Source organism: Lates calcarifer, unplaced genomic scaffold, assembly GCF_001640805.2.
Source record: "Lates calcarifer isolate ASB-BC8 unplaced genomic scaffold, TLL_Latcal_v3 _unitig_2099_quiver_2502, whole genome shotgun sequence".
Lineage (NCBI taxonomy): Eukaryota > Metazoa > Chordata > Actinopteri > Centropomidae > Lates > Lates calcarifer.
Genome location: NW_026115981.1, coordinates 3,529 through 14,228, shown reverse-complemented (window position 1 = coordinate 14,228; position 10,700 = coordinate 3,529). Strand labels below are relative to the sequence as shown.

The following is a 10,700-nucleotide window of genomic DNA, read 5'->3' as shown; positions in this document are numbered from 1 at the left end:
ATTTGACCACAAACAGGTCAAAGACACAGGAGCCTTTGGTCGGATGAACTTTACATTCAAAGTTACAATAATCTGTAACTCAAAATGACTTCAAATGAAATGATTTATATTCCAAGATTAAAGAACTAAAGAAACTAAAGACTAAAGAAATCTGTAATTCTAATCAAGGTAAAGGTTTCATTTGGTCATTCTCCTTTATTCATGTGCCTGTAGAACCTCCTTAATGGCCTCTACAACATCCTCCTGAACCTCCTAACACACCCACTGAACCTCTGTGATGACCACCTTCAGAACAACTCCTATAACAAACCCTAGAACTGAACAACCCTCAGAGCCTCCTAAACGACGTCTAGAACCTTTCCATCAACCACTAAAACATCCTAAATGAACCAGAGAACCTCCTCAATAACCACTTGAACCTCATAAAGGACCTTCTGTAAATAAAGTACTGAAGTGATGAATGAAATGAAGAAACTCCTCAGGCACTGGAACCTTTTCAAAAGCCTATAAAACCTTCTCAAGGACCTATAATGTCTTTCAAGGCCTCTACGACCTCCTCGCCTCCTCTGTTGTTGGCTATTTGTTGCCGTTGTTCAGATATTTGAGTTTTTTTTCTGTCCTCTCTGAGTGTCAGATGTGATCACAGAGGGAGGATGGAGGTTTGTGGGTGAAACGCTGCCCTCAGATCAAACCTGATCTAAATCTCTCTGCACTGCTGTGAGAACAGACTGCAGCGTCTCCAGGTTCCTCCAGCGGCAGGAATTAAAGACAGGAAACAGATCTGCAGCTTTCTAATCACATGCTCCGTCTTCCTCCTCGTGTTCCATGTACTTTATTGGATTTGTTTCCTAATTTGGGCAGAGGAAGTGAAGGCTGATTGTGTTGCGGGGTAATCACCACGGTGAGCCTGAGGGATGCTGCTGTCGCCGTGGAAACCCACTTGGTATCCTCCTTGTGCCGCTGCGGGGAGGTTTTTTAGTTTGGTTTGTTGATGAGAGTGTGACTCCCTGCAGAACAACATGACGCTGCTGCGACAGGAAGGAAACACATTTACACAAATATCTGAGAGCAGACGGACGAGTCTGTGGATCTGTGGGAGGCTGCAGCTTTAACCCTTCAGCAGGAGGAGTCCACGATCTGATTCCTCCTCATTTATACAGCACAGATACAATCTGTACGTCCTCCAACTCTCTGGATCCTTAGACCCTCAGGTCTCAGAGGAAAGCAGTAAAACACTGGTTCCTGTTGGTTCAGGTTTAATCTGTAATCATGTCAGATCCTCTGTGTTGTGTGTCAGTGCTTTTCTGAAGCGTCAAAATTAACTTTTCATCCAGTTTTGTAGATTTTGGTGGTTTCTAACTGTATATGAAGAGTTGTAGTCGTCAGACGTCTGGATCTGAAGTTCTCCGAGAAACAAACTGAACAAACGTCAGCAGCAGAAACTCTGACTTTTTTCTGGTTTTAATCAGCTGCTCTGTTTGTGTTGGAGAGGAGGAGAGCTGATGATACTCTGAGTATTTACAGGTGCAGCACTCAGAAACTATATTTCTGCTGAGAGTGGGTGAAAATGGTGTAAAGAACCTTTCTCTTGTTGTGTGATTAAAGAGTAAAAAGCCTCAGATGATATTTTCTCCAGTATCAGTCCATCGGTCGTGAACGACAGTGAAAATGTCCTGAACAATGTTGTCTCTGAGTTTTAAAGCTGTAAATGTTTGTGTGTTATCAGAGCGTCGCAGAGCCGCTGACCCACCGAGGCTTTAAAACATTTTCTTTGTTATTTGTTTGGTTTTTATCTGAACTGACCCACTTCATTTATCTCTTCATCTCTCTGAGCTCTTTACTGTCTGTATCTGTGTGGAGGCAGATTCAGCTCTAACAGTCTGCTCGCAGTGTTATCGTCTTGCAGAGTTCAGATCAGTCTGTCTGACAGAGATACTGGGTCCAACACACTCAGAGACCGGCTCTGGATCTGATCCATTAAAACCACAAACACCAGACGAGACAGCAACTGAGAGGAAACACTAGATTCAAAGACTTTAAAGAATCATTTCACAGCAGCCTGAATGTCAGTGTCACAACTGAAACTCCACCTGTAACTACGCCTGTAACTACACCTGAAACTACAGCTGTAACTACACCTGTAACTCCACCTGTAACTACGCCTGTAACTACACCTGAAACTACACCTGTAACTCCACCTGAAACTACACCTGTAACTACGCCTGTAACTACACCTGAAACTACAGCTGTAACTACACCTGTAACTCCACCTGTAACTACGCCTGTAACTACACCTGAAACTACACCTGTAACTCCACCTGAAACTACACCTGTAACTACGCCTGTAACTACACCTGAAACTACACCTGTACGTCACTGCTGCTAAAAGACAAGTCTGACCACCAGAGGGAGCCAGCAAAACTCCACCTGAAACTCCACCTGTAACTACGCCTGAGACTCCACCTGAAACTACACCTGTAACTACACCTGAAACTCCACCTGTAACTCCACCTGAAACTACACCTGTAACTCCACCTGAAACTCCACCAGTAACTAAACCTGAAACTCCACCTGAAACTCCACCTGTAACTCCACCTGAAACTCCACCTGTAACTCCACCTGAAACTCCACCTGAAACTACACCTGTACGTCACTGTTGCTAAAAGACAAGTCTGACCACCAGAGGGAGCCAGCAAAAACAGGTTTATCTTTATTATAATGTAGCCTAACTTAAACTATACTTTGCAAACTTAACTTAAACTTAGCCTAATTAACCTTAAACTTAGCCAAACTTAAATGTATTCTAACTTGACCTGGCTGAGACCTACTGAAACATAACTTACACAATATTCTAATAAACCAGTTTTCAACCAGCAGCATTTTTTTTATGATGAATGAGTCTGAAAAGTTTTGTTTTATTTTCTGCCACAAGATGATTTCAACCAGTTGCTAACTGATCTAGAGTTTTCTAACAGAAAACAGCTGCACTGACACTGATGAAAAACTGGATCAAGAAAAATCTGTTTAATTGTAGAAACAGGTTGATTAGATTTTTTCCTCACATCTGTGCAGTGTGAAACCTCCTTCAGTTTCCTCTTCATCTCTCTGACTGATGATTTCAGTCCATCTCTGGAGGCAGTGAGTTAATATTTAACAGATGTTCGACAGCTGCTGCAGGAGGCAGACACTCAGTGAGAATAAAGACAGAGAAACCCTCCTGTTCACACTGAAACACCTGAGGAACACCTGAGCCACAGCGCGCTCCCTGAGCTCTCGAGCTGTGACAGTAAGTAAGTAAACCTTTGAGCTTCGATGGAAACAGGTTTTACGGATCTGTGACTGAGCTGTCAGACTCCTTAGTCTTTTAATTTGAAAGAGCAGCAAAGAGGAAGTCAGTCTGAATCACGTTCATTAGTCAATAATAATCACTATCATATATATATTATATTTTTATTCTGTCTGCAGAATCAGAGCTCTGACTAAAAACCTCCATTAATGAGTTTTAGAATTAGAATTAATTTGATTAAATGATGATGAATTCTTCTGGTGTTAGTGCAGCGTCGTTTTTCAGGATCCTAAAATTAAACTGTGGTGGAAACGGTGAAATCATCGTCACTGAACAGACACACAAGAAAATAAAACTCAATAAAATCTGAATATCAGAGTCAGAGTGAACTTGATGCTGCTGATGTTTCAGGTTTTAACATGAACAGTTTTTCTTCTTTGACTCATGTTGGTGTTGCGTTCGTGTACAGTACGTACAGTGCATCACTGCACTGACACTGTGTTTGTCTTTTGTTGTATTTTTAATGCAGCTTCTCTGAAAATAAAGAATCTGAGCTCTGGATGATTCTGATCTGAGACGTTTTTATCGAATGAGCTGGAACATGAAAACACATGAAACGTCTCACTGAGCTGATCTGATTGATTTCTCACTCTGAGTGAGTTAAAGAAGTTTTGTGAGTTTTCAGTGAAAGTTTCAGTAAAATACCTCCAAACTTTTTAGTTTCTCTGAGGCTCTGCTGCATCATTTATTCATGTCCTGAAACTCTTTGTGTGTTTGCTGCCTTAAAGTTTTCACTCCCTTCAGCTAAAAACTTTCAGCCAAAACTTTCTGAGGATCAAAACTAAACAGTGAGGAGACAGAAAGCAGAAGTCCATCTGAGAGAGGAGGGAGAGGAGCTGATGCTGAGTCGGACTGTTCCCAAAATCAACTCTCACAAACACTGAGACTTTAACCAACTTCACCACCAAGAATGAACTGAATATACTGATCTGAAAACAAGGAAGTTCACTAACAGACACAAATGATTTCATCTCTCCAGAGAAAACTAGTTACCTCCTTGTGGTCTTACTCCTCCACCAACCTTGACCTTTGACCTTTGACCACCAAATTCAAATAAGTTCATCTCAGACTGATCACAGGTCAGTGTTAATCAATACAGATATGATCAGATCAGCAGATCAGAGGAGGAGAGAGGAGGAGAGAAAGAGGAAATGTTTGTCCACAGTCATTTGTTTCTGTTTTTAATCCTCTGCAGCAGAACTAAAAAATTCCTCTTCTTTTGTTCTGTTTTTTTTTTTTTTAGGATTAAAGATGATGAAACAGAGCGACTCATCAGAAACTCGACGTCAGAGAAAATAATTTAAAACAGAAACATGAAAAGTCTTTGTCTCAGATAAATGATGCTGCAGCAGCTGATGGAGCAGGGGAAATAAAAACACAAACCAGAGTCGAGTTATTACAAACGAGAGGAAACATCATCTGCTCTGATTCATTTTATCTCTGCTGTGTACGGAGGCTCAGAGCGGCCCTGCAAAACTAGAATTAAATTTAAAAAACTAAATCATAAAAACACAAACTGAACAAAGCCCCTTTTCATTTAATATCTTTTACTTTAAAATGTTAATAATCCAACTATTTAACTTAACCTTTAACAGTAATTAATGTAATTATTATCTAGATATTTTTATATTTCTTAATATTTTGTTTAAAGAATTTCAAAGTGATAATTTAACTTTTGGTTATTTTTTTTTTTTTTTTTTTGCTGTTAATTTGTTTGTTGTTATTTATTTAAAGTTATTTAACCATTACATTATTTAATAATGATTATTTTAATTTCTTTTTTTTATTTCATTTTAGCGTTAAAACTAATTATTGTTTAAAAATGTTCCTTTTTTCTGTCTCTGTTCTTTTATTTCTGAAAATATTAAAAACCTTTAAATTGGAGTGTGTGGTTTTATTCTCTGTAAGACCTCAATGTGTCGGCCGAGTGTTAAAACATAATGAGCTCCTGCAGATGATGAATGAAACATCCAGATGTGATCACCATGGAAACGGAAACTAAATATAGACCTGGTTATGACCTCAGTCGTGTTTGAATGTTTTACACATGAATCTAAACTGAACCAGAGTCTCATTTAAACTGAACAAATCTACAACAATAAGGTCTTTAAACCAGAGTCGGTTCAGCTCAGAACATCTGGATTCTGAGATTCAGTGAGAACAAACAAAGAACGGAGAGAAATATTCCAACAAACAAACAGATCATCAGATAATCAACAGTGACACTGATGCATCAAACACACACAGTCCAACACATTCAGTGACCGATCAAAAACCAATCAATAACCAATCAATAACCATCATCAGCTGCAGGCAAAATAAACTTATATAGAGACAGCGACACAGACAGCAGCAGGTGAAGCTCAGGTGTAACAGCTCAGGTGAGTCTCTCAGGAGGAGTGCTTCTTACGCTCTTTATTATTCAATACAACGCAGCCAGAACAATTGAAAACTGACAGAGGAACCGTTTCAGCAGAAGCAGCGCTGAACAAAGGAAGAATCAGATCAGAGTCGTCAGGTTTCTGTTCTGAACATAAAGGCTCGGTCTTAATCTCTGAATCATTCATCATGCAGGAGAATCTAAAGTCACTTTGTGGTTCTCAGGTCTGATGGAGGTTTCAGAGCTGCAGGGTTCAGGTTCTGTCCGTGTGTGTGTGTGTGTGTGTGTGTGTGTGTGATGGATGTCGGTCCTCTCAGGTCGTTGCCCCCGGCAGCTCCTGGGTCACCTTGGCGATGGTCTCCGGGCAGCACCATCTGGTCGCCGCGGTGATACGGCAGAGTGAGGTGTTTACAGTTCACGCTCTGCTGCTCTGAGCGCACACACACACACACACACACACACACGGCTACAACATGTGACGCCTGGTTGTTTTCCACAGAGGATGTGATGATTAGAAACCAACAGAACACGAGTCAAATCTGAATCAGATCAGGTGACCTCCTCCACCTGATCAGCTGCAGGTAATCAGATCACGTCACCATGGAAACAGGTCGAGATCACATCATAACATCATTAATGTCGACGCAGCAGCCGGAGACAAACATCAGACTGAGTCAGCAACAAGTCAACCACGAGTCGCCAGAGAGTTCAGAGAGCAGCCAACAAACTGTCAGAGAGAGAGAGAGAGTCATCTACAGTCTGCAGAGAGAGAGAGAGAGAGAGAGAGAGAGAGAGAGAGAGAGAGAGAGAGAGAGAGTCATCTACAGTCTGCAGAGAGAGAGAGAGAGAGAGAGAGAGAGAGAGAGAGAGTCATCTACAGTCTGCAGAGAGAGAGAGAGAGAGAGAGAGAGAGAGTGTCATCTACAGTCTGCAGAGAGAGAGAGAGAGAGAGAGAGAGAGAGTGTCATCTACAGTCTGCAGAGAGAGAGAGAGAGAGAGAGAGAGTCATCTACAGTCTGCAGAGAGAGAGAGAGAGAGAGAGAGAGAGAGTGTCATCTACAGTCTGCAGAGAGAGAGAGAGAGAGAGAGAGAGTCATCTAGCAGAGAGAGAGAGGAGAGAGAGAGGAGAGAGAGTGTGTGTGTGCAGTGACTGAGGCTGATCCCAGATCAGAGGTTAATTAGATTGAATTAATTTAATCTGATCTAATCTTTGGGCTGTTTGAAGGATTATCTGTTATCTCAGTGATGATCCAACACATCAGCATTAATGTGATCATTATTTCAGTGTGAATTAATGGATACATGAGACATATTAATATGTGTGTGTGTGTGTGTGTGTGTGTGTGTGTGTATTAAAGTGGATTATCTGTGTATTGGAGGACGTTCATGTCATTTGATTCATTTTAACAAAAACTCAAATTCAGCAAATTATCAGTTTAAAACATCCAGATCTTAGTTAATTAATTTAACATGAATAATCTCGTTAAAGCCTGTTAATTAAACTCAATTAAAAGGTCAATTAATGGAATTGAGGAGTAAAATGAATTCACAGTCATAATCTAATAAATATTAAAGCTTTAGTTAAAAAGAGAATCAGCTTCCTGTGTGTTTACTGAGGAGTCATGTGACCTGCAGCAGGTGAGGTTCATACCTGTGAACATGATTATCTCTGACGCCTCAGAGCTCTGACTGGAGCTGAGGAGCTGATCCTCTAGATTCACTTCATCCCTTGTCTTTACTGTCTTTACTGTGTCTTTACTCTGCCTGCATCATGTGACCGTCTCGTCCAATCACAGCCCGTCCTCCATTCCTCTACAATCTCCTCTAAAACTCCTCCATCCGTCAATTCTCACCTCCACCTTTTTCCCAGAGAGCTTTAATCCATCGACTCGCTGTCTGACGGTCACGCTCTCCTGCCGAGGGAGGGGGGAGGACACAGCAGATCAGGTCTTTATCTCCATGATAATGTTCTCTCCAAGGTGAATGTCAGAGCTACACGCCTTCTGAGAAGAAAGAAACTGTTTCCAGGCCGATAGCATCAGTTAATCTGCACAGGCTGGAAATAATAAATCTGTTTAACACTGAGGAGACTCTGAGAGTCTGAGTCTACCACTGCAACCCTAACACCATCAAACCTTAACACCATCAAACCTTAACACCATCAAACCCTATAACACCATCAAACCTTAACACCATCAAACCTTAACACCATCAAACCCTAACACCATCAAACCTTAACACCATCAAACCCTAACACCATCAAACCCTAACACCATCAAACCTTAACACCATCAAACCCTATAACACCATCAAACCTTAACACCATCAAACCCTATAACACCATCAAACCTTAACACCATCAAACCCTATAACACCATCAAACCTTAACACCATCAAACCTTAACACCATCAAACCTTAACACCATCAAACCTTAACACCATCAAACCCTAACACCATCAAACCTAACACCATCAAACCTAACACCATCAAACCCTATAACACCATCAAACCCTAACACCATCAAACCTATAACACCATCAAACCCTATAACACCATCAAACCTTAACACCATCAAACCTTAACACCATCAAACCTTAACACCATCAAACCCTAACACCATCAAACCTTAACACCATCAAACCTTAACACCATCAAACCCTATAACACCATCAAACCTAACACCATCAAACCCTAACACCATCATACCATAACACCATCAAACCTTAACACCATCAAACCCTATAACACCAATAGTGCTCACTAATGTTAGAGTAGAACTGGAGTCTGTTAAAGTCTATAACAACCGGCTCAACACAGATGATACCACAAACTCTACATCAGCACAAAAAACAAAGAAAGTCTTAACAGGTGAGACTCAGCCGACCAAAGGGGCGGTGAAACCAGGACCAACATCAGCTGATCAGATTTTACACTGTCAACTTGTTATGGCATATTCACTCTTTAAAAAGCCCTTAAACATCAAAGATAATCCTTTAAAAATACCTTAATATCTCCCTGACTTCTCTCTGCTTTAACATCTTCATTGATGTGTACATTAATAAAAGATAAAGGCTTCACAGTGAGTTGAACCCAGAGAAAACATCAGAGCAGATGAAGACATCACTGCTGTATTCTGTGTTATACAGTAAATGTATTAAAACTTTCCCATTGTGTAACAGTCTAACTGCATTATAAACCACGTGCAGTCTAATGATGTAATGTGATTTGACCACAGACCGAGTCTCTGTGGCGATCGAACCAGCGGTCTTCTCCTCACATGACCCGTTTGTTGCTGTAGAAACAAACAATCGATGTCGGCCTGCAGCACATTACACAGACGGTACATTACAGCAGAGGGTTGATAGAAGACCCAGAGAAACAATGAAAAACAAACAGAGGAGCAGAGCACGTCGTTCATCATCGTCCCAGCTCACAACAAACAGCTACAGTAATAATATACATGAAGCAGAGGAAGACACACTCTGTTTATTGTTCTGCATTAACATAGTAATAAGAGAGATAACTGCTCCCAGATCAGATCCATATCTCTGTAAAGTACCTGAAGCATGGGTTTAAGAGCCGATGAGTCAGATTATTACTGTTGTGACCTGACATTCAGTAAATGATTCACTGAGCTGCTCTTTCTGCTGAGAACAGGAATTCATGTTTCTCCTCAGACTCTTCATCCATTCAACCTCCTGCTGTGGCTCTGACCTGTAACACCTCTACAACGACCTGTAACACAACGACCTGTAACACCGCTACAACGACCTGTAACACTACAACGACCTGTAACACCACTACAACGACCTGTAACACTACAACGACCTGTAACACCGCTACAACGACCTGTAACACTACAACGACCTGTAACACTACAACGACCTGTAACACTACAACGACCTGTAACACCTACAACGACCTGTAACACTACAACGACCTGTAACACTACAACGACCTGTAACACTACAACGACCTGTAACACTACAACGACCTGTAACACTACAACGACCTGTAACACCGCTACAACAACCTGTAACACTACAACGACCTGTAACACTACAACGACCTGTAACACCGCTACAACAACCTGTAACACTACAACGACCTGTAACACCTCTACAACAACCTGTAACACCTCTACAACGACCTGTAACACCTCTACAACAACCTGTAACACCGCTACAACGACCTGTAACACCTCTACAACGACCTGTAACACCTCTACAACGACCTGTAACACCTCTACAACGACCTGTAACACCGCTACAACGACCTGTAACACCTCTACAACAACCTGTAACACCTCTACAACAACCTGTAACACCTCTACAACAACCTGTAACACCGCTACAACGACCTGTAACACTACAACGACCTGTAACACCTCTACAACGACCTGTAACACCTCTACAACGACCTGTAACACCTCTACAACGACCTGTAACACCTCTACAACGACCTGTAACACTACAACGACCTGTAACACCTCTACAACGACCACTACAGACACTTAAGCAACCACCATCTCTCCAGTGTCCATCAACCCCCAAACTTCTTTCAGTGGTGGAAGAAGTAATCAGATACTTTACTGAAGTAAAAGTACCACACAGTAACACAGACACACTAACAGATGGAGGCAGTGGTATTCCAGCAGCTCCCAGTAAAACTCCTGTTTTGATCAGTGGAGTCTGGTGGTGAAATAAATGTTTCTGTTAAACTAAGACTCTAGTGGACGATTGTCGATTAAACTGCAGCAGCTGTTCAGTCATTTACACCCAGAGACAGAGTCAGACTCTGATGAACTACTGTTGTTTTTACAGCATGAAACAGAGTCAGTGTGTAACTGGAACACAGTGTGTGTGTGTGTGTGTGTGTGTGTGTGTGTGTGTTTTCCAGATAAACTGATCAAAATGAAGATGTGATGTCAGGATTTTTTTCCACAGAAACAAAAACTGTTGTTTACAACGGAG

General features: G+C 41.4%; 1 long non-coding RNA gene across 22 annotated transcripts; it reads right to left on the bottom strand.

Annotated features, from left to right (window-relative positions):
• Positions 1–9,489: 9,489 nt before the first annotated feature.
• LOC127139709 (uncharacterized) lies at positions 9,490–10,221 on the bottom strand. Of its 22 annotated transcripts, none has more exons than XR_007810063.1 (3): positions 10,190–10,221; positions 9,857–9,898; positions 9,490–9,516 (listed from the first exon to the last, which is right to left on the bottom strand). It is a non-coding gene; the product is annotated as an uncharacterized LOC127139709 (long non-coding RNA). The 22 variants fall into 22 exon arrangements; XR_007810069.1 differs by lacking the exon at positions 10,190–10,221 and adding an exon at positions 10,088–10,119; XR_007810062.1 differs by lacking the exon at positions 9,490–9,516 and adding an exon at positions 9,529–9,555.
• Positions 10,222–10,700: the final 479 nt, after the last annotated feature.